General features: G+C 45.8%; 1 long non-coding RNA gene across 1 annotated transcript in view; it reads left to right on the top strand.

Annotated features, from left to right (window-relative positions):
• Window positions 1–525: 525 nt before the first annotated feature.
• LOC142570873 (uncharacterized) overlaps window positions 526–26,670 on the top strand; it is a 245,733-nt gene continuing 219,588 nt past the window's right edge. The window contains exon 1 of the long non-coding RNA XR_012825701.1: window positions 526–600. This is a non-coding gene — a long non-coding RNA (uncharacterized LOC142570873). The remainder of the gene's footprint in view (window positions 601–26,670) is intronic.

Raw genomic sequence — 26,670 nt, 5'->3', positions numbered from 1 at the left:
CGGTTGTTGCTTATGTCGCTCCGGAAACGTGAATAAAACAAAGAATCACGAGTAACGACGTAGAAGATTAAGGCTGTCTCCTTTCCCTAATGAACTTAGCAAAGCCGCCACCAAGGGCCACTGTCGACGTGCACAACGCGTACACACCGGCAGGCTACCCTCTCCTGCATGGAGTAAGGGATGAAACGGTTTTAAATCTGATAGACGGAGAGACAGGATAAAAAAAAAGATGTAGTGACAGGCACAAATCTGCCGGTGTGCACTGTTACGGTTGGCGTGGAATACCCCGTGCAAAACGGATGATCGAAAGACCATGCCTGATCGAAACGGAGGATGGATCCCTACTTTGCTATGGGTGTCTCGAGTGGTTGCCGGCCTGGCGGGCGCCCCGCAGTGATTTCGGGCCTCTTTGTGTGTCTGCGTGACAGGAGGGAGGCCGCCTGCCGCGAATTGTGCGACTCAAGGGGAGACTCCTTTCCGCGAACCAAACTGGACCCACGGGTTGCCGCCAGCGGAGGCTGGCACGGGCAACGTCGCCTAGGAGAGAGGGATCAGCCACCCATCACCGACCAGACGCAGTACATGTGATGTGACGTTGACGTGAGCAAAATACCGCCTATAATTTTAGCGGGCCTACTTAAGCGGGCCTACTTAAGCGGCCCCGCAATGTATTTTTATTCTTGTTCTCTTCTTTTATATCCTTCACCAACCATGGAGTAAACAGTGGAATTCGCACTAGAAATCGTCTCGCCCCCGCCTGGTCGCCTTGGTCTACCGGACGCTTGCAGTCTGCCGAGAACATCACGCTACCCAGTAGTAACGCCGGTCGAGGTTCGAGTAGCCGACGTCGCAACAGCACCTGATGGCGGAGTGGCATGAAATGAACAAATGTGTCATCGCGACAACGTCTTCCTGGCCATAAATGTTTCCGGAGCATGGGAGTGACCTTTGTCGCGAAAAAGTGGCATTATCTCGTGTCTTCGTCACTTACCAGGGATTTCACGGTGCCTTAGGTAAAAATTTTCATATTCCCGAGAGGGGGAGGGGAGGGGCCGCGGCCCCCTCCCCGATCATCTTTAAAGAAAAACTAAATTATGGAGTTTTACGTGCTAACACCACGATCAGATTATGAGGCACGCTGTAGTGGAAGACTCCGGAGATTGGTACCACCTATAGGGTTCTTTAACGTGCCCCTAAATGTAAGTGCATGGGTGTTCTCGCATTTCCCCAACGAAATGCAGCAGGCGGGGTCACGCCCAACAGCGTAGCCACATGTATGTATGTATGTATGTATGTATGTATGTATGTATGTATGTATGTATGTATGTATGTATGTATGTATGTATGTATGTATGTATGTATGTATGTATGTATGTATGTATGTATGTATGTATGTATGTATGTATGTATGTATGTATGTATGTATGTATGTATGTATGTAACCTTTAATAACAGTTGCACTTGAAGAAACTTCGTGGGACCTCGAAGAATTGTTCACTGAAGTGGCAGCCTTATATCAGTAGTTACAAGACCTCATAGGGACAGCTCGATTTCGCAGCCTGAGCCCCGACGCACCACCAAGAGACTGGCGTCCCTTGGATGAGCCATATGACAAGCGGATTAAGTTAAACACGTTAGGAAGATATATCTGTTTTCTTCGTACTGAGTACCACAAATACACATCAATGAAAAATGGAATGCAACGCCTTCTGAAAGCTATAATACTCATAGGTACAATCAAGAAATATATTCCTGGTGAAAGGTCACTTGAGGAGATAAGACGTAACAGTTATAAAGATTATACAATTTATCAAGATTTCAGAACGCAAAACTTATAACTAGAATTATTAACACAAAGCAATGTACCTTCATAACGCAATAGCTTAATTACTTGTCGAAGCATTTCTTATGCAATTGGTTTCATTTATTTGCCGGTGGTGACGGAATAGAAGATTATAGGGTAACAAATTATCAGGTCCACAAATAAACAACCATATTAACAAATAAATCAATAAATAATAAGCGACATCTCAAAAGCGCGAAAGGCCGCGAGAGCAAGTACGAACCACGTGGATTACGTTATTGAGCAGCTGATAAAGCATATGACGAATAAAAATGAAAAAGGAAAATGCACAGCATAGATTATGCAGTTTTACAAACAACGCAAACAGGTGTATTTGCGTGCCCAAAAGGCCTCACCCTGCTTGCGCTGTTATGTATCCCATTTTCGTTCTTTTGAATACCTTTCTGCGTTGTTTTCTAAGCCAGCTGGCTTGCTTGAAGCTTCCCTCACTTCCCTGAAGCTTCCCTCTCTGCCTGCTCGCCTCTTATTAGCGCCTGATAACATTTGCCAACTGAATACCTCGTATGTGCCTTACTCTATGAGGAGCACTCTGTAAAACTGGCGCCCAGGTCCAAAACGGGTCAGAGCTATGCGATTGCTGCCAACTTCTTTCTTTTATCGAGACTTGTCACTACAAAACGTTAATGAATGTGCACCCCTCCATTTAAACGAGAGCGAACAATTTTCCTAATGAGTCAATTAACCGCGCGTTCTATAATAGTTTGCAGTGACTACGCTTGGCTCTCCGCCCACCTGAGAAGTTCTACATACGCGGGTAGCGCGCTTTATTCTGGAAGTAATCTGTGCAGGGTTCAAGCTTGCAATCCGAGATTACTGGTCCCTTCGCATGCGCTGTCTCCCCACGCGCCCAGTGTTGTGTTTCCACCGGTATTTATGCGGTGGAGGAACACGCTTCCTTCTCAGCGTCAGACGGGTTCTCGCAAAGTAACGATGAGCGACGTGCCCGCTGTTGGCTTGGTCGTTGGTGCTCAGGCTGTGTTTGTAGCCGGTGCGCATTGCGACGTCCGCATCCGCGGTATAGAAGCCAGCTCGACGCATGTTTTTTTTTTTTCTCGTTAAAGCACCTAACAGTGAGCAGAAAATGATGGCGGCTCGATGGGCATTATCTTCGCATGCGCTCAATATTCGGGTTACTTGGAAGTCACGTGTTCAAACGCGCGCTTGGGAAGAAGACGCGTCTTCTCTTCTTTCCGTGCCGTTGCTGCGAATGACTGTGCGCGGCTGACATTTAATTACACGGCCCGCGGCCCGTAACTAATTATTGGTAATCATTGATGGGTGTAATGATAAAGGGCGACAGGGATGGCTGCTAAATTCATGCGAGCTGTCTTCCTTCCCGGGCTATCTTTACGCGCCCTTAGTGCTGAAGATCGCGTAGTCTGAGAGTGATAGTCGGAGATATCGCTGACAGAGGCCATTGTGTAGTGGACATGAAAATAGGCAGATGATGATGATGAATCTAATTTGCGGAGACCCGGTGAATCGCGCAGCTGTACGAACCGTTCGCCCCCGCGGCCGGCGTTCTTCACAATGCCAGCGTTGTGAAAGCTAACGCTCGTGGTCATCCAGGAAGATATTTGCATGCTTACATGGTGCGCGCGTTACACTGTGCTTGTTAATTAGTAAGTGAATGTTCACTACAATTTATATGGCCGATTTAACTAACGTATAGACTCGTGTAGCACACCTTTTTCAGGCAACGTAGCAACAGAAAGTGGACCTGGAAAATCCCTAATGGAGAAACAAGAAATGAAATTGATTTCATAGTTTCTGCCGATCCCAGCATAGTGCAGGATGTAGAGGTGATAGATAGGGAAAAGTGCAGTGATGATAGGTTAGTGAGGGCTAGAATTGACCTCAATTTGAAGAGAGAAAGAGTAAAATTGGTCAAGAAAAAACAAGTCAGCTTAGAGGCAGCAAGGGTAAAAGGAGACAAATTTAGGCTGGTACTTGCAAACAAATATGCAGCCTTAGAACAGCGAGATGATGATGATGATGTAGAGGTAATGAATGAAACCGTAACGAGGCTGGCTTCAGAGCCAGCGATTGAAGTGAGAGGTAAGGCACCAAGGCAACCAGTAGGCAAGCTCTCCCAAGTAACAAAGGACCTAATAAAGAAACGACAAAGAATGAAAGTGTCCAACTCAAGACATAAGGTAGAATTCTCGGAACTGTCAAAACTCATCAACAAAACAAAAATAAGTGATATTCAAAATTATAACGTGAGAAAGACTGAAGAAGCCGTAAAAAATTGACGCAGCCTGAAATCAGTGAGAAGGAAACTTGGCATAGGACAAATAAATATGTATGCACTGAAAGATGAGCAGGGCAATATCATCAGTAATCTCGAAGGTATAATAAAAGCAGTGGAAAAATTGTATACTGACCTGTACAGTACCCAGATGACTCAGGAGTATTCTATTCGAAACAATAATGAACAGTATACAGAAACTCCTCCTATAACTTTAGGTGAGGTCAGAAGGGCCTTGCAAGGCATGAAACGGGGAAAAACGGCAGGAGAGGATGTAATAACAGTCGATTTATTCAGAGATGGAAGAGACATAATGCTAGAAAACTGGCGACTCTATATACAAAGTGTCTATCAACTGCAAGGTTCCCAGAAAACTGGAAGAATGCAAACATTATACTAAGCCACAAAAAGGGAGACGTTAAAGAACTGAAAAATTTTATGTCCACTGCAGGACTAAGGCCTCTCCCTACGATCTCCAATTGCCCCTGTCTTGAGCCAACCGATTCCTACTTGCGCCTGCGAATTACCTGTTTTCATCACCCCACCTAGTTTTCTCCCGTCCTCAACTGCGCTTCCCTTCTCTCGGCACCCATTCTATAACACTGGTAGTCCATCGGTTATCTAACCTACGCATTACATGGCCTGCCCAGCTCCATGTTTTTCTCTTAATGTCAAATAGAATATCGGCTAGGCCCGATGGCTCTCTGTTCCACACCGCTCTCTTCGTGTCTTGTAGCCACTATAAAATTCTAAGTGAAAAAGTGGAGGCAACTAAAGAAAACGTCAAACAAATGATGTGGGTAACAGAATAACAGAACTCTGGTAATGACACTTTGGGTTCTGCCTTCCCCCCCCCCCCCTGCCCGAACACATTGGAGGGGGCTCGGACCCGGGAACTCCCTCGTAGTCAGCGCCTATGCCGAGAGGTGTTTTCATGGTGTGCTGCACTCTGTACTTCTCCAATACAATGCGAAGCCGCTGGCAACGGTGAACAGGGGTAGGCGTCCGTGCTTCACGAAAGAAACTTGTGCAGTCAAAATGGCATGGCGCGTTCAGGCACTACTTTTCTTTTTTTTGAGAACCACTTATGGGAAGTAACAGCGCTCGAAAATTCCTTACGAACGTCAAAATTTCAACACTTATGCGAGTTCTGTTGGGTTAGCAAGCTCGAGAGGGTACTGCGTGTAGAACCAGCTACGGTTTCATCAGGGCATGGTAGTACGGGCGAGTACAAGTACAGCTAAGGAGATGTGGTCGGCCGGATGACTGGATGAATATTATGCAGTGTGGTTTCTACCAAATGCACTTAAGACACAGCGACGTGCACGAGCCTGGAACTATTTCTGTGCGCAACGGCGCATCTGCGTCAAGAGCAGTCTTGTGTCCTCTGTAGACTCTATGCATGAAATTGATGATATCCACCCTGGCGTTTTCCGCGCTTTGACGTCTCCTGCAGACGAGCAAGAACATGAAGGCAAGTGCTCGTGTAAGGCTTCCGTAGCTTCCATCCCGAAAGCGCTTGTACGTGGTGAACTGGGCATGTTTTCTAGTCAACATCGCTAGGTTTAATTTCGTGCTTCTCTTTCTCTATTGCTTGATATCAATCTTTTACGTGCCGGAAACGGATGAAAGAACACCCTTAACGCAACAATACCGAAGGAGAATTAACGTGACCTAAACGATGTGGGCAAACAAGTTAGCGAGAGAGCAGGCTGGTACGTTACCTGATGTAGCAGGGGTTTACGATGAAGCGCGAGATTATGGCACTGTTAGTCACTTGGTTAGAAGAGAGCGTCACTCCTTTTTCTCAATAATTTTGCTTTCTTTCTGCTCCTCGGGGCCCGATCGATGAGCGATCGATTTCACTTAATGGCTGCAGGTGTTCACAAAGCTTACGTGTGAGGGAGGCTTTCAGAAAGGGAAGCGACAGAGAGGAGGAGGGGGTCGAAATTGTGCTATCGAGTACTGCCAAGCTCAAGCTGGGATTAAGAAATCGTACACCGTTGATTGAAGGACCTTATATATATATATATATATATATATATATATATATATATATATATATATATATATATATATATATATATATATATATATATATAGTGTCTCCCATGGCTCCCTCTTGGGTTCTTCGGCACGCGAGCTCTTTTGGGGGGAGATTAGGACTTAAGACTGCATCATCCACCCCTGCACCTACGACTCTCTCAGGGGGAGGAGGAAGCGTGTGACGAACCACACAAGGTCGGTGCGGTGCAATAGTGGAGAAAGGGGAAGACGAAGAATGAAGGCAGTGTTCGGAGCGACCGTGCTTGTCTCCGTCCGCAACCTCGTGCTCGCGTCACATACATATACTGAATGCAAGGAGCTCTCATTTCGAAGATGTCCATCACCTCCGATGATTTCATTGAACAATCCGCATGACAGAGCACGCAGAATCTATCCAGCGATTACTGCTCATATTTCGTTTCGCCTGATTTTTTGTTTTACCCTGATGCGTTGGCTGCAAAATTATCGTTTGCTCGTCAAGAACGCCTTTCCTGCGTCTTCATCGTGAATCTCACAGTGGACTTCGATTCCGGCGCCGTGTCTTTCGCCACTTTGTCACTCCACCGCCCTGTTGTGAATTGTGAAGAAAAAGAAGGAGAAGAATTAATGCTTCTTTTTCTTTCTGCGCTTCTGAATGCTTTGCCACTTTTCGAGCTGATTGCTGCTCGTATGGGGCATAGCACGAGCTTCATTCCTTTTTTTTTAATAACACAAGAGCATGGAGACAAGAATAGGCGTGGATAATTATATATAAAATGAGGGAATCAATAAGTTCACTTTCTTTACTGAAAAGAAAATAATCGAGAAAAAAAGAATGTAAACATAAGGAAGTGTACAAACCGACATTTAGATAATATTTGCTCAATCTTTGCTTGATTCTTGATTCGTGTATATTTCTCGTGCTGGCATTGCTTTCAGTTACGTAATTAGAGGGGTTTGTGTATTTTCTTGTTGGTTTTTACCTGTACATATTATTACGATATCATCGAGCGATGCTCAAGGGACGAGCCGCCGCGAGAACGACGACGAAGTGGGCCAGTGCCCTTGGCGCGAGCGAGTGTCGGCCTTGCGGTCTGGCTCAAGTGTAAATAGCCTGTATATAGCCGCTTTCATCTGTGTTTTTCCACATGTAACATTCTGGTGGAGGTCAGCGATCCCTGTCCTCACCACGGAACTCCGGAGTGGTCGGTACATCGAGCTTGTCACCATGCCTCCCGGTGACGAGACAGCCTCTGCAACGGCTTCGGCTTGTCCGACTGCTCCAATCATCACGGTTGCCCAACATCGCGACCCTCGTGTTTTCTCTGGCCTGTAGGGAGTGGACATTGACGAATGGATCAAGCTCTATGAACACGCCAGTGCTAATAACAGGTGGGATCCAACGATCATGCTCGCCAATGTCATCTTTTATCTCGGCGGCACCCCACACGTGTGGCACCAAACGCATGACGACGAGATAAACAGTTGGGACAGTTTCAAAGAAAAGCTCAGGGAACTGTTCGGCGACCCCATTGGGCGCAAGGCTGCCGCGAGAAAGGCTCTTGCGTCTCGTGGTCAGACATCTACAGAGCCGTACGTTTCATACATCCTCGACGTCTTGGCTCTCTGCCGCAAAGCTGACGATACGATGTCTGAAGCAGATAAAGTGTCAAATGTGCTAAAAGGCATCGCCGACGATGCCTTCAATTTGCTTGACTATCGACGCCATCATCAAAGAATGTCGTCGCCTTGAACAAGCTAAGAGCCCTTGGCGCGGGCGAGTGTCGGCCTGGTGATCTGGCTCCAGTGTAAATATCCTGTATATAGCCTCTTTCATCTGTGTTTTTCCACACGTAACATTATCATTATTACTAGCCCCTTAACACTTACACTACGTTTCTCATCACTTTGTTCTTACCAGCATTAAAATTCTGGTAATTACTTTTCTTTCTTCCATTTTTATTCGGTTTCTGTTTAAGTCTATTAGTTCTCACTGCTCATACTATAATTAATTGCTCTGAAAAAGCAACTAAAATTCATGGCTTTTCCAGTATCTCCAAACAAAGTAATGAGTAATTTATTATTCTCTGCATATACATAAGATTACTGAGTCTTTCTTGCAGTAACTCCATTCACTCTTTCTTTTGTTTCTGTTTATTTCAATCTGCTTATTGTTGTTACTGAAGAATGCACACTGGTGCGGGAAGGAATCAGTCTACCAAAGCTGTGGCGGCTTGTTCTTGTTATCCATTATTTTGCTTCTGAACACGAATAAGTTCTTATCACTTGGTATAGCGGAGTAAATAATTGTTTCCATTTCATTTCATTTATTCAACCTTAAGGCCCCGAAGGCATTACATAGGGGGGGGGGGGGGGGGGAGTGCATCAAGATCGTACAGCTTCATAAGACAGTAACATATGAAAATGCACATTGGTTGGGATAGGCACAAAAAAGAGAGAATTACAAAAAAGAAGCAAACGGAACATATACACAGTACAAAAGAGGCGATAAATAAATATTAATAAGAAAAGCGCGGTATTTATGTGGTTATGTTGGTATTATCAAAATCGTTTAGTTTTTCGCGAAATGTTTTGCGATCATTGCACGAAACAATGTTATCCGGGAGTGCGTTCCAAAGTTTTACGGCATGGGGGAAGAACGAGCTGCTCATCACCGTCGTCCCGCACTTTATCGCCGCCAAGGGGCGAGTATGAGATAAACGGGATGATGTTCTGAGCGGGCGTCCTAAGAGGGCGTGTCCTGATTGGGCGAAGTAAAAGGAAGTGTGAAGAAGGCAAAGACGAGAAGTTACGCGCCATGAAGCAAGCAATGGAAGAGACACGACTGCAGTTACAAGCACGGATACAAAAGGCAACTACGTTAACATCACTGTACTTGCGAAAACAGAACTTAGAGTTGTCTTCAGAGAAATGCTGCCTTGTTACATTCACTCGGAAGGCAATGAAGCGTTACACTGTAAATTTCAATGGGCAGGCAGTTGCGAATGCACGGAAACACCGCTTTTTAGGGGTAATTATTGACCGCGACCTATCATGGAGCCCGCACGTTTCATACCTGAAGAAGAGATTATTGACAGTAATACATCCCCTCAAATTTCTCGGCGGAAAGTCATGGGGCACTTCGGTGCTGTCAATGCTGCAGCTTTATAACGCCTTGTTCCTCGGTTTCGCAAGATACAGCCTCCCTGTGCTTGGTAACACCTGCAAAACAAACCTGCGTGTACTCCAGGGACTACAAGCTCAAGCCCTAAGGACATGTCTCGGTCTTCCGAGGTGTGCGTCTACAGCGGCAACCATTGTCATAGCTCGAGATCACCCAATATCAACGTACTTGGCAACCGACGCTCTCAGGGCGCATATTCGGCACGTTGCCCGATTACCTTCTCACCAACTTGCCGCTCTACCCGCAGAAAGGCCACACACAACTTTCAGTCGTATAATTGATGCCAATCGTACCTCCTATCGAACTACATGCCTGCAGCAAGACCATCCTCACCTTTATGGTGCCTGCACAGGCCTGAAATACGCCTCACCATCCCAGGAATCGTGAAGAAAGCCAACATGCCGTCGTCTGCCCTTAAGCAGGCCACATTAGAACTTTTACATGAGGTGCACAGTTGCAGCGTACACGTTTACATCGATGACTCAGTCACATCTGCAAGTGCAGGTGCCGCTGTGGTGATACCAAGAAGATCCGTCAAGATACAGTTAAAAAAGTCACGTGTATCATCAACGACAGCTGCTGAACTGGTAGCCCTGCATGCGGCTCTTCATTTCATTCAGGAGCTAGGAACCACCCCACGCATGGTCAGTCTTCTGTGATTCCAAGGCAGCCCTACAGAGTGTACTCTCAGCACTGCGCCATGGATCACATGAGCAGCTCGTCGCAGAGATCTGAGAAGTCCACCATCGACTAGTTGACGAAGGACACGATCTAGTATATCAGTGGTTGCCTACTCACTGTGACATAGCATGGCAATGATCGAGCAGGCGCAGCTGCCCGATCTGCCCATGACGGCGTCAACTGCATTGCCAGTCCTCTTTCGAGAGCCGGCGCAGCGAAAAAGCTTCCCGCACATGCGCGTGACCTGACATTAGCCCAATGGAATTCATCCGATTTCACAAGTGCACGCCTTCATTCCCTGGACCCTAATTTACAGCACCGTATTCTACCCGAGCTTCCACGACGTGACTGCACCCTTCTTGTCCGTCTATGGCATGGAGTAGCATGTTCAAATGCCTACTCTTCCTTTATCGGAATGGCCAGCAACCCACTTTGTGACTTCTGCGGGTGCAATGAAACAATCGAGCATCTTCTTTGTCAGTGCTCTCGTTTTAACCCACAAAGAGCGGTCCTCTCAGCCACCCTAGGCAAACTGGACAAGCGCCCAATGTCAGAAAACAATATCCTTGGAAACTGGCCTACGCGAACATCAGCGCGATCTGCTATAAAGGCGCTGCTGCGATACTTGAAAAACACGGGAATTTCTGACAAATTGTGACTGTACACTGTGGGACGTAGGACTGTACGGTGACACTGCGTAAGACTAGGAACGCCTTTGCGGGCTGCGTGACAGTGCCCACAGAAACAGTTCGTGTGTACGTGCGTGTGTGTGTTTAGGCTTTTCTTTTCCTTTTTCATCCTTGTCTCTCTCACCTATTGCATCCCCTTGTCCCTCCCCAGTACAGGGTAGCCAACCGGTGATAATCTCGGGTTAACCTCGCTCTCTTTCCTTTGCCTTTCTCTCTCTCTCTCTCTCTCTCTCTCTCTCTCTCTCTCTCTCTCTCTCTCTCTCTCTATCTATCTATCTATCTATCTCTCTCTACGCTGATATTTCTTGAATATTGTCACGTGATGAAGCGAGCAGCGCGGTTTTGTACGGCTTCTAAGTCATCGGTGAGATATCCTTGCGATGGATGCCTGATGGATGATGCGTACTCAAGTTTGGGTCGCACATACGTTAAATATGCTAGATTTTTTTTTCATACGATGCGGATCTAAGCTACGTCGCAAATACCCTAGTGTGCGCGAAGCTTCACAGCGAGTTGTTTGAATATGTTTCACCCATGAAAGTGATGGCGTCATATGAACTCCTAGATGTTGGTAAGTACGCGTGTGGTCAATAGGAACAGAGTTAATGCGATAAGTGTGGTGTATGGTGTTGTGCTTGCGCGTGAAGGATATTACTTTGCATTTAGTGAGGTTTAGAGTCATTGTTGCACATAACTTTCCAAATCCTACTACCAAAATAACTATGTGCATGTCTTGACAATGCTATCCTGATCGAAATATAGTTGAAGTCGCAACGATTTGTAATCCGCACTTGCGAGAATTACGGGCCTCCCGGAAGGTGGCAAGCAGCGGTTTTTCGGCTCGCACTTATTTCTACTCAGCCGCCTTTCTTGACATCGCTGGTGACAGGGCATATGCGGAAGTGTTCAGGGAGTTGAGAAGCTGCTGTTGAAGCTGCCCCTGACGCACATACTATGGTATTGCGCCAAGTTCCCCGATGAAGCTTCGACAAGTACAACGATTCCGCCGCGACTCGCGGCTGCGGCGGAATGCTACGACCACAAAACCCAAACCTGGGTCGTCCAGCAGGTCTCGGCGGCTCTTGAAAGACAAAGGCCGAGCGAAACCGACGGAACGTTGCCCCTCAGGGCGACCGACCGCGGGAGTAACACGCGCTGGAGTTGAGTAAGAGACCACCCGCTGAGAAGACGTCAGGGCCCGCGTCACGGCGCCATTTAGTCATGGTGTCGTTCTGCAGGCGACTACATGAAGTTGTTTCTCTCTCTCTCTCTCTCTGTTGAAGCTGCAGCACACAAAACATGAAAACCAACACGTTCAAGCGACAAGTGCCGCGGACATAAATTATGGCTGCTGATCCATCAGCGTTTGCCATGCATAGGATAAACGCCCTTGGCCGTTGCTTCGCTCTCTCACTTGCGCACACGTCTCTACGGGTGACAACCAGGAACGACGATTAACTTTGTGAGGCCCCGCGCCCCACTTATTCGACTCTCGGCGCTGACTTTTCTCTTGCCAGCTCTTAGTTGAGAGGAAGTTGAAGCACAGCTGCAACTACAAACGGTACAGGCCGGCCGTCACAACAGTAAGGGTCGTTTGATGAGTGTAAGAGAGAACTTTAGAGACGTGGTGAAATGAGTTGATGTCAAAACAACGTGCGCACGAGTAACACGCGAGGGATATGGGACGCCAGAGTCACAGCAGCAGATGTGCCACTCTTCCCGCTCTCTTCCTCCTCTTGTGATGTGAGAACAACGAAGTGAAGGACGCGACGTATTTACAGCGATGGCCTCGCTGACACATAGGTGATACCATGGCCGTGTTGATTATTTCACCATCAACAAAGATAACCCGCGCGTTCACTAAGCAAAAGGCAAAATTTTGAATGCAAGAAGGCACAACAGAAAACGTAGACGTAAAAGCAGGAAGGGTTGAGCGGGTTCGAGGGCAAGTCATTGCGGCTTGACTTTCGCGAACTCCTAACGTTGAGACCGACCGGCCTGGTCAGTTATTGGCGCCAACCAAAGAAACTTATGACCGCCTCTGACTGACTCAGGGATGAACGCTTGTGTGCGTAACACTGCAAAACGTGAACTTTTTTCTTCCTACTCCTCTTTCAATCCTCTTTCCCCTTCCCCAGTGCAGGGTAGCCCACCGGGCTCAGCCTGGTTAACCTCCCTGCTTTTCCCTTATGACTTCTTTCTCTCTTTCTTTCTGCATCGCACCCGCAAGTCGCCATTTTCTTTACGTCTGCTTTAATCTTTCGAGAGCGTAAATCATATACGTTGGGAAACGTCAAGAGAAATAAAATAGATGAAAAACAATGAAGTCAACCAGAATAACTGTGTAGTTGCATTGGGAAAAAAGGAACGGGCCGAAACAATGAGAAGAATATCTCGCCGGACTGGTTGCCTAATTATTATGACTGCTACTTATTGCGCGACACAGAAAACAGGCAACATGAATTTAAGCTCTTCATTTTCCTTCTCTTTCTGTCTATTCCCAGTGTCGCTCAATAATTCTCAGTCCCTAAGTAGAAACAATGAGCTGAAGACGTGTATATATATCAAAAGAATATGTCCGCACAAGCACAAGTATGCATGGCGCCCGAAAACTGTTACAGCAACGTGTTTAAAGCAACTTTGGTTAGCGTACGCTAAGACCGGTTCCCAAGAATTCTGATTCCGCCAAAGGGGACGTTTGACAAGAATGTCGAACGGTTTGCTTTGTGACTGAAGAGAATCGCATGTCGAGAACGTTTAAAATTGTCGCATTGCACCCCTTAACTTCACATTTGGGACTTTTTGCCATTCCGATGAGGAAAAGGTGCTTATTTGTTATTTGTCAATGATAGTCGAAGCTGGCGACATATCAGAGTTACGTGACGCCATCGCAAGCCGTGCGGAAGGCGGAGTTTACGTGGGGATCCAGAGAACAAACATAAGTCTGTAACGTCCGTGCACGCTAATGGGACTAGCCCGCCAAGCTATGGAAGCGGAACTAACCGTGTGCTTCTCCGCGATTGCGTAGAGTCATTTCTTTTTTTTTTTTGCCTTCGCGACCGCACGCACACGCCCACATGTTCTGTAGTTATGATTTTGACATTCTTTCCATTAGCTCTCAAATTCTGAGAAGCTGATGATCTTGCAGACGGCTGAAGCTTGGGTAATTATCGTCGGTCTTGTTCAACGACCCCTAATTGATCTACGTTAACGCTTGCCAGCGAGTACGCGGCTCATCAACGCACTGTTGGGCGGAGTAATTAAACGCTACGAGAGTGTGGCTTGCGCTGTTCGTCGCTTCACCATTACGCACGGAAGTGGAAGCCACTCCATCACTGCGCCAATCGTGAACTGACTCTAAAATCTGCTGCGGATGACGTGCAATGGAGGATCCCTGAACCCTCTTATTCATCCAGGACAGTGCACATAAAAACACGCGTTAGTCAGTGAGCACCGCTTTTTCTTAATTATAAGGTGGTATAAATGTGGTTTCGTTTTTTCTCACCTTTTATTTCTCCTTTCTTTCATATTTTGACAGCCTACAAAGCCTATAATTGAGGTTTGATGGACGAACACACTGAGGGATGGTCACGTTCACAGCAATATATATCCCGTGCCTGGGCTATCTCCTGGCACATGCATGTTCCGGGCATAGCGTGCTTAACGAAGAGAGAGAGAGAGAGCGCCGAGTGTCTATTTTCTTGCTCTTTGAGCTGGTAGCGCCTAAGAAAGATATATCTAAGCGCACGGTACTAAGGGAGCTTTGAAGGAAAGTTATACCTTGAAGAAAGAAAACTGTTAGAGGCTTCGTACAACTACTTGAATAAACTGGTGCATTCCTTGTTCTTTGATTAAGCTTTTCCCCTAAATTTCTACAGTACACTAGGGTTTAGAGGCCGTCAGAATACTAACTAGGTGGAATCGCAAGCTGCTAGAAATGCGATCATTCATTTTCCTGAGTATATCCGTAAGTGTTTAATAAACACGCATAATCTTCAGCACAAGTATAGAAGGCAAATGTCAGATAGCTTTAAGACTTTGCTACATTGAAGCATTGAGTGCCTGCACGTGTAATTTTGAATACGTATTTGAGACCGCGCCTTAGTGCTGGCTACATACGAAGAGATTTTGTTGGGATAAATTTATCTGTTTGAGAAACTTCTAGGGGTTACCTTGAGGGCTTTGAGGGCTAATAAGTCATGGGGAGAAATTCCTCGATTTGACGGCTTGAATGGCTGCCAATTTTAATAACTTACACAGGATACCATTTGATCTTATGTTGCCGTGCAAACAGGCCTTTCCTAAGTGCCAACTGCTCGTTCGGTATCTCTTCAATGTAAACTCTGTCATTTGGATGCGATGACGCCCGCAAAAGTACACCTCGCATACTCTCCGGGTGGCGAACGCCTTTCCTACGGCCGTGCACCCTATGCTACTGACGACGAGACACCACGCAGAAGCAATACACTTGAACTGCGCGTTACAGGTTGTTCAGACTGTTCTGAAAGTTGAGCTGTCGACTCTCGTAGCAGCAGCACCACCGTTCACTCCCCCTTTCCATCGACTGCACGGCGTCCGGGCTCCACACGTAGGTCTCCGCCTTCGTATGTCCCCTCGTTCTCCAGTCTACCGAGCACTGTTTATGTTAGCTCGGTCGACGTCTGTAACAGCGCAGATGTAAACATCAGAAGGCCCGTTGTTCGTACATTGCGTTGACGTTGACGTAAGGAGTTTTCTCTCATTCTCTCTCTCTCTCTTTCTAGCAGTCCTTCCCGCCCTCATATTTAAAAAAGCGTTCCTATCTATGTTTTTCAATCTACAGGGCCTCCACGTCATATTCACGCAGAAACTATTGGTGAGCTCGCGCGTGACGTGTTCATTAGGCAGTGACAAGCGTATGCGCAGCGCGAACAACTAATTTGTGCAGAGCGCGAGCGAGTAAACAAGCAGGAACAAATGGACTGGGAAGGGTTGGTTGGGCGCAGCGCTCCACACGAAGGTTCATGCAACGAACTGCTAATTGCCGCGGAAGAAACGCGTGTTGCCTGGAGGGCGACAGGAGTGGGGACAGCAGAAACTGAGCGAGTGACAAACAAAGTGTCATAGCTGCATGGCTGAAAAATGAAACAAGTAAGCATCCACAAAAACAGCGATGTTGTCGGGTGTTGTGCACGGTCCTCGGCTTTCAGAAATGCCTGCGTGTGCGCATTTTATAGCTTGCTCGCAAAATGGGCCCATGCATCCTTAAAGCAGGTGGCGCTCCATCGAAGTAAACGTATACGACGCATGCGTTCCATTACGAACACAATGTTTAATGTCATCGCTGACCGGTGGAGCGTGAATGGCTTGGAAGCAAGTTATGAGCTTTACGCAGGCTGGAAGTTGGATAAAATGATCAGGAATTTCACTTTCCCGTCACAACATAATATCGGTTAAAGCTGCTCAATATATATTCAATTCAAGAGAACGCAGATTAGGAAATATTTATTTGAATGACCCACAAACACTAAGCTATGACCGTGCGTAGGCTAAGGTATGTATGCACTGAAAAAAATAAGAGGCGTCCCACTTGATAACCCCCGATATGGCTACTAGGCAAAGTAACGCATAGTGAGCTTATGATCAGGAAGGAAAAATTTCGTAAAACGAAAAAAAGATATTGTAACAGAATAAAAGCAGAACAACTGACTACATGCATAGCTTAGCGAAAAGAAAGCACTGATAAAAAATTATGATTACATGTGTTTCTAATATTACACAAAAAGAGCATTCGTCACATATCTGAAAATTTATGAAGAATGAGAAATATACACTATGCATGGTCATTGGTCATGGGCCTTTAACACGCAGTTTGACGTTCGACGCCGGCTACAGCTCATTCAAAGTGAGGAGATGGATGTCCTTCATAGTAGCAGCGTTTGCCAGCTTTCGGGTTCTTGAGGTTATTTCAAACTAGAAAGAGTCCTGCATAAAAGAGGACCCACTTATTGGGCCTGTTGGACGTGCAGCTCTTGTTGGCGCTTTCCTTCGCTCTGACGCCGAATTCGTGTTGTTCGTGTAAGGAGCTAGTACCACCAGTGATGATGCTTACATAGCATCCTAGGCACACCATATTCTGTTCTTGACAGCAGACAGCAATGTTCATAATCGCAGGCAAAGTAAACGAGTTTCTTCCTTTGGAATTTATCTTGATAATTGACCGAAATGAATTACGTTCGTTAAAGTTCCCAACCAAAATCTATGGACGAGGAGTCGTATCTAAAATGCCACTCAGTCTCTGTCTATTGAAACTTGATGGCGAAATTTAGGTAAGCGCTGACTACTGTCAACGCAAGTTTGTGTTTTTTCACGGTCAAACAGGCATATTGACTACTGTCATGGGGCCATACTGGATGAACAACATAAGTCACTTCCCACCGTATGTAGATGATCACCTTGCGAATGTCACGACAAGTCAATGACACATAAGTATGTCCTAAGCGCCGAACGGGTTTCTGTAGATTCGGTTCACAGACAACAATAACGGGGGGTGAAAACGTATTGGCGGGAATCAGCAATACGGGATTTCAGTCCACGGGCATTCCATTGCATAATTGACGTTTCCTTGACTTGTCTGAAGAACGGCTGAGGCGGTAGATCCATTGTGCTTGCTACTCGAGGCTCGCAAAAACCGGATCCAGACCGCCCAGCACTTGCAGTGTATCCCGAGCAGATGGCGTCTGCATGTCATTTATCATCACGTGAATGACTTTCATTAGAGACTTGATTATTTTAATTACTTGTTTGTCTTGACATTGCACCCGATCTGTGCCGTCATTGGTGTGTCGGTAGTCCACCATCGGTCTTTGTTCTGCTGGAAGATTTAATGCCGGAAGCGCATGCCAGGCGTTTGCAGTAGACGTATGCACTGCGTCACTAGACACCGCGTTGTCAGTGCTGTTGATCGCCTTGGGAGCACCAGCTGCAGGAAGTTGCGTCTTTCTTACGACGGTAACGGTATCAGTATGTTTTAGCAGACGAAGATCGTCTGCAGCGGGCACAACGCCATCGCACTTTGGCGGCGGCCTCTCTGTGCGTCGAGTTATCTCTCACACTGTACACTTTCATCTCTGTCTTGCCTCTCGGGCAGTCTTTTTACGACACTTAATGGGGACCAGAACAATTGATGCATATGATGCAAGTCGCACGACAAACATCAGCGCCGTGCTGCTCAGAGCATTTTGGGCACACAGTCAAATTTTTGCATATACCACTGACATAAACGATCTTCAAACAATTACGGCACTGAAGAGATCTCGGCGCGAAAGGTCGCACTGGAGGATGAAAAAATTCAACTTTCACGTGTGACGGCAAGCTTCCTACCTTGAATGTTACCTTCACACAACGCGATTCTCGTAGGCGACGGACTTAAATAATAGTGACATCCTATGTGGCGGGTTTAAACAAAATAGGCAGGTCGTTGTCGTGGATTGACTCATCGACATCATAAATCACGCCTGATGAAATATCGCTGTCCTGCAATATTATCTTGCGAACATTTATCATGCCCAGCACTTTGATCATGCACAAAATATCCAGCGCTGCTCTGTTCTTGACACCGACTGCGAGGATATTCTTACGGGTGTTAAGTCTCACATCCATAATCTCACAAGGAACAAGAGCCCCTTGTGTGACAGATATGGCTTGCCTGTTTAGCCGATTCAGGTCGTCGGCTGGCGTTTCGGGCAAGAAGAGGATAGTATTATCCTTGTGATTGTCCTTTGCCAGGGCCGCCGTCCTTGTTTAAGACGAGGAAGCAGTGACGATTCTCCTCTTTCCTGTTTGCCTAACAACTGTCAAGTAGTCGCCGTCATCCGACACATCTTCTGAAACAGAGTAGTACAGCATGGTGTCCTCGCAGCCTTTGTCGCTCATGAGGTGGTTGCGCTTCCTCGGAGCGCTTGACGCTTTGACGTCTGTCTCGCCCGGATGCCTAGCTGATTCCGTGTCCGTCGCCGAAGATATCAGGAGCGGTGCCTCCCGAAAACACGCAAATATACTCGTAAGATAAAAGCAGCAGAAAACGGAGTTCTACACGAGAGCCACTTCTTCGTCGTCCTTTAAAAAATAACTGACAACCTACGGTATAAGTCCCATGGCATAGTAAAATTAATTGAGGCGTACTTGTGCAACAGGCGGCAGTTTGTGGAAATAGCCCATGAGTACTCAGCTTCTTCGCCTGTCATCTCTGGGGTGCCCCAACAATCTGTGATAGGAGCCCTGCTATTCTTGCTCTCCATCAACGGTCCCAAAGATTGAGGTTTGCCTTCTCGCGGATGGCTGTCGGTTGCTTTGTCGAGTGAGGAGCGTCCACGACCAATCCCTTCAACATGATTCCCTAAACATACTTTTTAATCGGTGTGCAGCCTACGACATGGAAATTAATTTCGGTAAATCAATCTGCATTGCTGTCCAGAGTGCCCGCGATGCGGCGGTCGGGCATGGCCTGACTGTCCCAACGTGGGAGCGGCCCGCAGCGCGCTGAGTCGCTTACCTCAGGACTTTCATTAAAGTTTTGCGAGTGCTACGGCAAGACTATCACCATTGCAATTTACTTACAAATTTGAACGTAAAGAAATTCAACAAACAACTGAGATGAATTATCTAGGTTTTACCATCACACATAACTTAAGCTGGAACGAACATGTTGCCAGTGTATGTGGATCGGCTCAGCAAAAGGTGGAAATACTTCAACGGAAATTGAAACAAACGTCTTCTGATCTAAGGCTGAAGGCTTACACTATGATTGTTCGACCTACCTTGGAGTACGCGAGTGTAGTGTTGGACCTATACCGACTATCTCCAATACATCAGATCGATCGAGTGCAGCGTCTTGGTGTGCGCTTTATTTTTCTAAATACGAGAATACTGAATCGGTTACTGCACTGATTGACAAAGCAAACCTTCCGAATCTAGCTTCACGCAGGAAAATCTCTGACTGAATAAACTTTATTGAAACCAGCAAGAAGTGGTGGCTGGACCTAGGCCTCTTACTTGGGGACGTCGAAGTGTTGCCTCTTCGCCGCCTCGCAGGCTTGCTGGGTCGCCCAGAGTTGGTCGTCAAGGTTGGAGCCACGTAGGGCAGCGTGCCATCTCGACAAGAGGGTCGTGGGGTTAGTGTCAAGTGAATTTTTTTAACAACTGTACCATGGCATGTTAAACATTTTTCCCGGGTTCTACTTGCGGCCTCCTGGCAGAGTGTCACCTCGGTCCTGACACCCATACCTTGTTAGACCTTACGTGCCTTGAGTTGAAGTTTACGATTATTCGTTTCTGGTCAAAACTACTGAAGAGTGGAACAACCTAAACTCGGCGATATTTCACGGTGCCAATTCGCTTGCAAGATTTGAAGCAAAGCTAAAATCATGAAATATTTAATTTCGATTATCTTTATATTAAAATACAGTTGTGCTACACTATTTCTATGCTACTGTTTTTTTTTTGTGCTGTTCTATGCTGTTCGTCATTTTTTGCTTTCAGTTTGCATTGGTGCTGCTTGTATTGCGCAGTTTGTACATTTGCTCTTAGAGTTGTGAATTTGCCCACCCTGTAACAGCCCGAAAGGGCTCATATTATTGAAAATAGATAAATAATATAAAATCTGCGACGCTGCAACTTTTTCTTTGTTGCATAGCGCAGCGTACGCACTTCTACATTTCATGCAGGCCCTGATATAAATATCTAGTTAGGGTCGGTTGGTGAGCCGCTGGTGGCGAATGAGCTACTCTTTCGTGGTTTGAAATTTCCTGTTTTATATTGTTCGCAACACCTCTAGACAGCACGTTGTTTACTAATGCAGAGATAGACAGAGACTACGAAGGGAAGGGAGCGAGGGGTTCATTGATGAATCCCGGAGGTGCTCCTGGAGTCAAGTGATTGTGAAAGTGCGAGCAAGCTACTACAAATAAACTCGAGCTAATTAGTGCGTAATAATGGGAGCTAATGAACTATCCGAGCTGTAAACTAATGAAGGAGTTCGCTAGTCCACCACAGTTGTTGTTTTTCATATTTAAATAAAACTGCAGGTACCTTCAGTTTTACTGGATGGAAAAACTATAATGCTAAACATCGTTTCTGTTGTTCTTCTTTTTTTTTTGAAATCTATGCGCTCTTCGCCACATTATTGGTCATGGACATAATAAACGGGGCTGCGTGCTGTTGAATAAACGCGACAGGAGACGGCCAGAGGAGATTAATTTCCCATCCAGGATGGCAAAGAGAAGTTTAATTTCCCTGCTTCGGCTCTTTCCGGCCTGTCTCCACGCGACATGCGCTCCAGCCTCCTTAAATTTTGTCTCGAGATACCAAGCCCAGGCCATCGAGGAAGTCTGTCTTGAGGTGAATCCGGCAATCTTGTATTCACAGCACGATTCTCCTCCCTGCGAATCCGATACACGGGAGCCTGGTGCGGGCAAACAACGGAACTTGTCAGGCAGTGCATCATATGCATCAGGGCACGCATATGCAACACAACGCAAATAACAAAACAGGCCGAAAGGGCACGAGGTGTATTCTGCACGCCTCGCGGGAGCCGCAAACAAACGTCCTGCCTATACCAGGACTGTATGGCGGCGTCACGTGGGCAGGAGTAGATTCCGTCACTGTCAACCTCATTAGCCGTGTGAGCGTTGCATTCCCCTTACTCCACTCTCACTTCCTGATGACGCTGGCTTACGGGCTATTTACTCCCCGTTCTGCCAGCGAGAGGCAGAAACTTATTTCCGGTCCGTTTTCGTGATCGCACTCCGCACTTTCGAAGTATAACAACGCATCTGCGCAGAACGAGCAGCAGAGAAGCAACGAGCTCAACGAATGTGAGCGCTATCCGCTTCTGTGCTCTCCAGTCACGAGACTCCGCGGGACTACGTCAACATTTTTGTGAACGTGTTTTTGCTTTGTATTTGTTTTTTTCTCGTCGAGAGTACGCACGGGTGTCAGCTCCGTAAACATGCCGCTTGAGTGTTTCATCTGCATTTTGATGAATTTCGTTACAACGCTTTCTGTTGTCTTAATTATACAAACTTTTCCGTACGAGCCGACGGCTGGTAACTGTGTGTGCGCTGTGTTCTCGCCGCTTTGTTCGCGTTGAAGCGAAAGACAGCACGAAAGGCAATTCGCTCGCTGCTGCTGCCGCTCGTCCTCACGCCAGCCTTCTGACAGCGAGTTTCCGCGATCATCGAGTGGGTTGTGTTCACGTTTGCCTGTGCGTGCATGACGTCGTGCTTGGCAGAATGAGAAAGTGGGTAGTAGTTTACCTGTAGAAAAGAGAATGCGTTAACGGAAAGAGACTACTCGGCTCGTAATTGCGTGATACTTTGCTCAGGAGAAAGAATGACTATGAAAGAAACATCATTGTTTCTTTTTTTTTCTGCAAGAAATAACCGTTAACAAGTTTCCTTAAGTTCGATTCCCTCCCCATGATAGTAGTTGAGATTAGCATTTTCATAAGTGCTTGCGGTCACCGACTTCACCATTCGATCTCGCTCATAACCTCGTTTATACCTTCTGCGACAGCGGACACGCCCCTTTTTATAACCGAATCGGCTTGTTGCTGTAGTTACTTTGAATCGCGCTTGAGGCTGAAACCTGCGTTTCTATAGGTCACTTGCTTTTTAGCCTGCTCCTCCCTTTCGTCTTTCCTCTTTCAAATGCAAATATGTTCTGAAGCATAATAATAATATTAATAATAATAATAATAAAGTCCAGGAATAACCAGTGGTCTAAGTACTGGCGCATAGAAAAAAGAAAGAAACGGTGGAAAGGGAGTACAAGTACGTCGAAAAGCTATGAAATAAAATAATAAACTAAAGTATGCAAAAAGAACAGGACAAAAATGTACATAATGAGCAACAATTCAGCAGTAACGCAAAATTGAGAGACAAAATGCAGAATTACATGTTAGGTGACATAATGAATAACGGAGCTTGAGTACCAGTCAAAATCCAAGAATGTACATTCGATGAGGCAACATGTAAAGGAGAGAGAAACTATGAGAAGGCAAGAAAGGAGTGCAGTTACAAAAAAAAATCCTCGAAATAAAGCTCGAGCTTGGAACGGGAAGAATACAACGCGTTCTGAAATGTATATTAAGTGACATACACACCTTAAGTGAAGCGTAGGAAAGAAAAGCTTCTATTTAAGACCGGAGTTCCTTGAGTCATGGATACAGTAAAAGAGATAACCAGTGCTCTATCTGATTAACAGAACGTGGGACAAGGCAACATAAGAAACGGTTGCCACTCCAAGTTTCTCGTTTCTGTTGCTTCCATTTACATTACTTTGTTCTGAAAACTTAGAAGTTGAAATCTTCTAGCTCCCTATTGCAACGAGGGGTTTTCTTTCCAAATGTCACTATTTAGCCATTGCTTCTCCGGAACCGGCTGATTGTTGCTGTTGTTATTGCAATAATAGCAACCTAGCAACGAAGGAGATACTACAAGGCGTCTCGGGGTTTTGTCTGTGTGTTTCTGTAGAAGCAAAAGATTAGATTTATCGGGTAGGTAGAGCACGGAGCACAGGTGCAGCATATGTGCGAAGTATTCGTGGGTGATCTGAAACCGGGCCGCTGTCTTAAGAACCTACAGCAGTAATAAAAGTCCAACAGGAATGAAACAAAAGAAGCACGTGTCTTCTTCGCCATGGCCTGTACATCGTCAGAACTAAGGCACGTTGGCCCTAGTACTTCTAACGGACGTCTAAGCGATTATATTGTCAAGGAAATCTGAAAAATAATTGCGTATTAGAAAATTATATTCGCTTAGAAAAAGAACTCTCTGGCACAGTACTAGAGAGTGGAGGTAATAAACGTAGGCATTTTCGCTAACGTCGACATCGCAACATCTCCGTTAACACTGTACATGAAGGCTCTAAATAATTCAATTTGAAGTGATCAGATTCCGACATTAGGACTTCAAATGATTTAACATAAGATATCCTTCGCAAATCCCTAAAGGCAGGAAGAAACAGAAAGAACTTATAACTTTACCTAGATCTAATAGCTTATCACTAGATCAGTAGATATGAACAAATATGTTTTCGTACGTTGTGTGCGAAGAAAAAAAAAACACTTTTTGAAGTAAAACGACACGGGGAATCTGTTGCTTCGCCAGTTACTTAAGTCGTGTAAATGTAAATCAATGCCCAAACAATGAAATCTTTCTTACCCTACTAAGGAAGCCTTCTTTGCGGTGAGGCCGCTTTATGTCACTCTGAAAGCTTCCATACCGAGGGGCCCTCCGTGAAGGCTTCCTTGGTGCTTCATAAGCGTAAGGCAGCGCCGAAGTTTCCTTTATACGTCTTTACGCCGTTCCTCGCCCTGAACGGGTACCTCACCTCACTGCTCGGCCACGTTGGGTTTGCTTGCGCATGCGAGCTGTCTCCCGCCTGCGGAGAAGCGCAAGGGCGGTACGTCTTGCCAGGCACGTTAGTTTCAATTGCAAGTACGGCATGAATAGCGTTGTGCGCCAGGATTTGGTACTTTTTCATGTTTGTTAGCAAAGAAAAATAGAAGAAAGCGACCCCGCGTGTCTATATTGGACTTTCAATTTAAGAATTGTTCGACGATACAACTTCTTTTTTATTGAATAATGGCGCCCGCGTGAAGCTTTTAATAGATGCCCTCGAACCCAGGCGTGCTGCAACCGTTCCTTACATGCGGACGCGCGAAGGGTCAGATTACGTTTGCTTCCTCTATCGGTTCCTCACTGTAAGGAGGCCTCATGTAAGGTTAGGAAGCGGTCGAATGTAAGGAACGTTTTATTGTTTGGGCCTAACTCTTAATGAACGGAGACACATAAGCAATAGAGTTATACGTTAAAAGGTTGACTACTAAACTAAGTTACGTTCTTACACCTCTGTGCATGTTAAAGCCCACACAAACCCGAGTATGTATGTTTGCTTCTTTTCACATTCATACTTGAATTAGCGCAGAGACAAAAAAAAGAAACAAAAAATGATTCGAAGAAAGTTTTCAGCGGCAGAATATTCCTGCCGGGAAAAGATTCCCCTTCTAAGTAAGTTAGTCTAAAAGGACCGCAAAGATCGTTATTTCTATCGTGCATTCCAGTATTTTATCTCCTAAAACAGTCTACAGCGTACGTTCCTGAACCTCATTAGAGATACAGGATTTCTGGGCCCGTGCATTTGCCATTTACAGTACGTACTCTCGAATTTATCGTCTTTACGCATTTCTTTTTCACACTATACATTAAGCTGTCATGATGCATTAGAGATTGTAGCTGCAAATACCCAGTTGGATGCGACTACAAAAGCATGGGCTTGATAAAACGTCGTAGACAAAGGACTAAAGCAAGCGGTGAATAAACAGTAAACAAAAGTGATGCAATAACTCTATATTAAATGAAAAACTTATAGGAGAAGCCATTTTTCGGATAGGGCGTCTATTGTCAAAAATAAAGGAAGTGGCATCGACTATATTTCCTTCACTAAGTTCTGACTCTAGGTAGAAATTTAAGTGGCGATTTAGTGGTAAAGGCACAAAACATGCGTTAGCATTACGTACCAATTTGAAGTCCCGGATACATGATTTAAACTGCGTTCACTACATTGCAAAGTGTTTTTCATGAGCTGACACACGCACACACACGCACACACACACACACACACACACACACACACACACACACACACACACACACACACACACACACACACACACACACACACACACACACACACATATATATATATATATATATATCATTACTTCGGCTTCCGCGAAAGATATGTTGAGACATTTCCAAATTTAATATAACCGCGTGTTGTGCTCGACTTCATGCACGCCGCGAGGAAGGCTCATTGTGTGTTAACTGTGTTAACACCACAACACAGTGCAAAACAATAAAACAAAACACCACGTATTACGTTATTATTGTCAAGACAGAAGACACCAAGGAAACGAAGCTTTTCGTTGTTCTCTTTTTGATTTTGTTTACCAGAACTGAGGTAAAATTTTACGTAGCCTAACAAAAGGCCACCCTCGACTTTGGATAATGGTTGCATGTTATCATCGGAGATACACCTTCACGTTTACCTACTATTAAAGGCGATTCTGCGCAGCTGTAATGTTTCGAGTACGACACCCATTCGGATCAAATTTTCCCGTTCGTGGGAATTTATTGCTCAAGAAAAAAAAAAGAAATTGTAGGACGCTTAAGTTTCACCTGCAAGAATGGAACGCGAAAGCATTCCAAGACCCCTGACTGCTTCTCGCGCGTTCCGCCAACTGCAGCTTATGTAGCCGTAATGCTTACCGTAAAACGCTAGCGGTGAACGCTATGCACGAAGGCGAGCTTCCTGGTAGAAACGCGGACTCTTGCGTGGGCCAATGCCAGAGATTGTGCAACACCGCGCCAAAATCTTTATATTATTTACAGGTTTGTGTTATCATTTGGCACTTCTAATAGTTCAGCCTGAGAAGATTCGACGTAAAATGCATACGCTGTCGGTGTTTGCCTTTATGACATTTCTTTGTGGGCTGTCGTTTGTTCTCAAAATTCTGAGGAATAACTTTGTCAAGAATGTAAGGCAAGGCATAATCAACTTTAGTGATAGATTGGTGGGGCAATATAGCCCGCTTACACCGCACGTTATGTAGTAAGGCATGGTATATGCCATGCCTGCTTATACATGTACGGTAATATATATGAAAATTTTCGCTCCCAAGACGCCCGGCGCCGGACGGCTACAGCGGATTTTCTGCGACACGTTGCCTTTAACGCTATCACGTTAATATGGACAACCAACCCCGGTTGCCAACGAAAAATGCGTTTGGCCTGCTTTGGGAGGTGGTTATTCGTTGTATTATGTTGCTCACACCCGGCGACAAGCCATTCTTTTTTTGTCCCCTTTCATTTCCCTTTTCTTCATCATTTTCTGCGTTCCAATTTAAACCACACTTAATTTCCCCGGTGCTTTC

The sequence above is a fragment of the Dermacentor variabilis genome, chromosome 2 (assembly GCF_050947875.1).
Source record: "Dermacentor variabilis isolate Ectoservices chromosome 2, ASM5094787v1, whole genome shotgun sequence".
NCBI lineage: Eukaryota > Metazoa > Arthropoda > Arachnida > Ixodida > Ixodidae > Dermacentor > Dermacentor variabilis.
This window is presented reverse-complemented; position numbering and strand designations above follow the sequence as displayed.